The sequence below is a fragment of the Belonocnema kinseyi genome, chromosome 1 (genome assembly GCF_010883055.1).
Source record: "Belonocnema kinseyi isolate 2016_QV_RU_SX_M_011 chromosome 1, B_treatae_v1, whole genome shotgun sequence".
NCBI classification, from domain to species: Eukaryota; Metazoa; Arthropoda; class Insecta; order Hymenoptera; family Cynipidae; genus Belonocnema; species Belonocnema kinseyi.
The window spans coordinates 175,992,559-175,996,405 of NC_046657.1; the positions used below are offsets into that span (position 1 = coordinate 175,992,559).

At 36.9% G+C, this 3,847-nt stretch overlaps 1 protein-coding gene across 5 annotated transcripts in view; it reads right to left on the reverse strand.

Moving 5' to 3' along the window:
* LOC117176152 (mitochondrial inner membrane protease ATP23 homolog) overlaps window positions 1-3,847 on the reverse strand; it is a 260,005-nt gene that overhangs the window by 167,706 nt on the left and 88,452 nt on the right. The window lies entirely within an intron of this gene.

A 3,847-nucleotide genomic window follows, 5' to 3' on the forward strand; every position in this document is an offset into this window, starting at 1 on the left:
TTAAAAAATAGAGGTTGATACATTAGTGGGGTAAAGAATTCTAATTCAATACCAAGGATGTGAACTAATATTATTACACGTTTTACGCCACTGAATAGTCCGTAGGTATTTTTAAGTAATGAAAAAATAATACTTGTGATTGAATTTTAGGGATGAAGTCATTTGTAAGGGCTGATCTCAGAAAATTTCAAACTACATCAAGTTTACTCAACAATTTTAATAGTATCCAAGAGTTTTACACAATGATATAGTAATGGAATAACGAAATATAACAGTATAAATGTTAGGGGTAGCTCACCCCCTCAAGGGATTTTTTTTTTGAAAATGCCGGAACAGGTCAACTTTATTTTTGATTATTGTGCATAAAACAATTAATTTTGTCAAGATTCAACAGATTTTGGAATGTATATAGTGAAAAAAATGGCCATCAAATATAGTTTTTCATTAATAAAAAACGGGGGTTGTGAGTCTGATGACTCAAAATAATGCATAAATATGTGCTTTTCAATAACAAGTGTTACCCACTTTGTTTCAGTAAAAAATTACGAATGGTATTCGAGAAATTTAAAAAAAAGTGTTTTTAGGGGTGAACTTCAAGGGTGGGTTTCACCCCTTAATTGGGCTTATGGGCACGTATAAAAAAATACGTGTCGAATATTTTTTGATGTTCTACAACATATCACAATTTCAAGACAATCGGTGAGGTACACCTCGGGTACCTTCCTTGTCAGATGTAGGTGGTATTAAATCTTTAGCGTTATTTATCATTTTAATGGCATATGCCGATTTTGATAATCTTCCTTGACAATAACTGTATTGAAGATCAGTGATAATTTGAAAATGAATATTATCATTCGAGGATTTTGAAATTAATTTTTCTCTAAATGTAAATTCATTTTCATCGGGGGTAGCTACAAGATTCCACCATTCTCTAGCAATACCTTCTAAGCACGAATGTTCTACAAAATTAAAATCGTCCCTTCTAACGTCAATCGCCCAAATATATTTATCAAAATCGCTAAGAAACACCATAGGTCTCTCTTTTCCTGATCCTGCAAATTTCGGTACCAGATAATTTTTAAGCCATGGGATTTTAATGTTCGTACCACCCATATTCCTATTAATTCTCCTTTCTAATAAATCTTGATGATCTTTAATATTTTGAAAGCGCTTCCGATTGTTAATGTTTGTAACTATAAGTTCTGCCTGTTCCATAATAACTTCTTCTTCCGTTTTCTTTTTAAGTGTACATACATTTTGTTTGACATTAATTATTTGCTCTCATAAAATCCTATCTTGTTGATCAGAATTTTCTTTTTGCATTTCTTAACGATCATCTATTCTTTTTACTAAGGAGGTTACGAAAGACCCAATTTTTTTTCCGTATCTGCCGCAAGTTCACGACGCTTAATTCTTTCTCTTTTTGCCATTCGCAATAAGTATTTAGTAATACTAATCATTTGCTTACGTCTTTTTGTAATTTTTCAAGAGTGGCCATTATTTGATCCATTTCTGCTATTTCAGAATCATAATCGCTTAGATTAGAATTGTTTTGCGCGATCGAAATATTTTTCGCGCCGAAATTATCTTGTACCTCGGAATCATTTTGTAAATTTTTATTTTCGGAAATATTTTCTAATTAAAAAGTTTCAGTCTCGGCATTCTCAGGTTCATGACTAATTGGATCACGTGTACTTTTAATTTCAACAAAAATAATTTAATTTTAAAACGAATTTATTTCGTCAGTTATTTTTCTTTTGTTTTAATTTTACACCCGGTGCATTTAAATTATGAAATGAGCAAGTTATTATCGATTTTATTTCGATGATAATAATTTAAGCATTCTTCGCATTCTTCATAATGTTTACAATTTTATCTCACTGCAAATTTAAATGAGTTCACACGAATACAATGGATCACATGTACGTTGTCTAGACTCAAACGATTTATGGCTCTCTATTAAACTCCCGAAATTAAATGCGCCGAACTGACAGTGACATTTACGCTGAAATTTTAAATTCTATAAAGACAACAAAAACCATGGATTGTGGATTCACCTGAGAGAGAGATGATTGCGTCTTTTAGTAATAAATTCAATATATTTTTAGGTAATTCTACAAGTATTAAAAATAAATAAATAGGACTCTCCTCCAATATTATACAAAAAGAAACCAAAACTTACTTCGCACAACAAGGTCTTTATCGTACGATAAATTTACAAGTCGTTACGAATTCTTTTCTGGTTGCGCTCACTATTTTTCCATAAATTTAAAATCACCACACTAAAATGCAAACATGCACAACGAGGTCTCCACATAAACGTGGAGTGCAAAGTCGTTACAATCATGCATATAATAATTTTTTTTTTAATTCCAAAAACTTACGTCTAACTATCCGAATTCTGATAAATTTGGATAGTTTAGTGAACGGAAGTTTGTAATTCGAGTAGGAGAATCCGTTGTATCGTCCTTTTTCAATGACGCTTATTTAATTGAAATTCTGTCTTCAATGACAGGTGGATGAATGAACCAGGAGACACTCCCTGCTCGTACACTCTTGAGTAAGAAGTTAAACAGATCTGGTATTGGTCTCGCAATCAATTTATAAGGTGCATTGGTCTCACGCTATCCTCACTTATTAGCTAATGGCGGGCGCAATCGATCGTATGATCGAATGATTTTGTGAATTATCCCTTAACTCTATCTGCCTGTCCACTTTTGAGTCGGGGGCGTATCAATATAAACATTCGCCTGTAGCAGTAATGGTAACGGTAAAGCGTTACTTTTTTAAAGTAACGGTACCGAGTTACAAATTTGCAGGCACTCAAGGTTATGTTAACGCAGTACTTTTAGACAGTAACGAACCAAACACTGGAAATGAGTATTTCTTTAATGTATGGTTGGTTGGTTGTAATGTGAGCGGGGGGGGGGGCATGAAACACCCCCCTCGCGCTCAAGCTACAAAGCCTATTGTGCCACACCCGTGTTTTGTCTCAAGGCAGTACTTCGAATCCGACCATCTGCGTCGAGTGTTTTTGGATTTTGGCGGATTTCCGTTGTTACCAACATTCTGAGATTATTCTTCTCAGGTTCCAGGTCTACCCATTGTACAGCAAGGGACGCCCTTCCTTGTCACTGGTAAACAAAGTGAGCCTCGCCAGCTATGCAGTCCGCAAGCCTCCCCCCTGGGCAGGCTAGGGTGGGGGAGCGATCCCTCTGAGGTCATCAGTTAGACGCACAGATTCGAAGTACTGCCCTGGTGTGTTATGTAAGTGTACGTGTATGTTTGCTCATTACTCGAAAGCGTCCAGCGACCATCCCGTGCGGTTCCCCCGCACGGAGCCTCCAAGCGCAAGCAGATCGCAGACTCATTTTCGAGTCTTCTCAAAATCAGCTTCGACCCCCAAGGTTGGTCCCCCGTACGGAGCCCGTTTATCCTTGGTAAGGCATCAGCTTTTTCCGAGGGGACCTACAGTTTAAGGTGGATTCCGAACCACCGAAGCCCCGACAAAAGCACTTAGAAAAATTTCCATTGGTACCGGCACAGGGATCGAACCCTAGTCCTCCTGCTTAGAAGCCTGGCGCGCTATCGTCTGAGCCACCGGGACTCATTCTTTAATGTAACGACACAAATGAATTACACCATAACCGAAAAAAAGGAATTTGAAATCTTTACGAATATGAAGTTCACAAGCAAGTTTGTTAAAAGGACGTTGCAAGGTAAACCAGGTTCAGGTTCACCTTGAAGCTACGAGGGTAGTTCAATAAGTCCTTAGAATGACCAACAGATGGCGCGCGAATCGCTCCAAATCATCTGTTTTCAGTCAGCACCACTCTCGACTAGATAT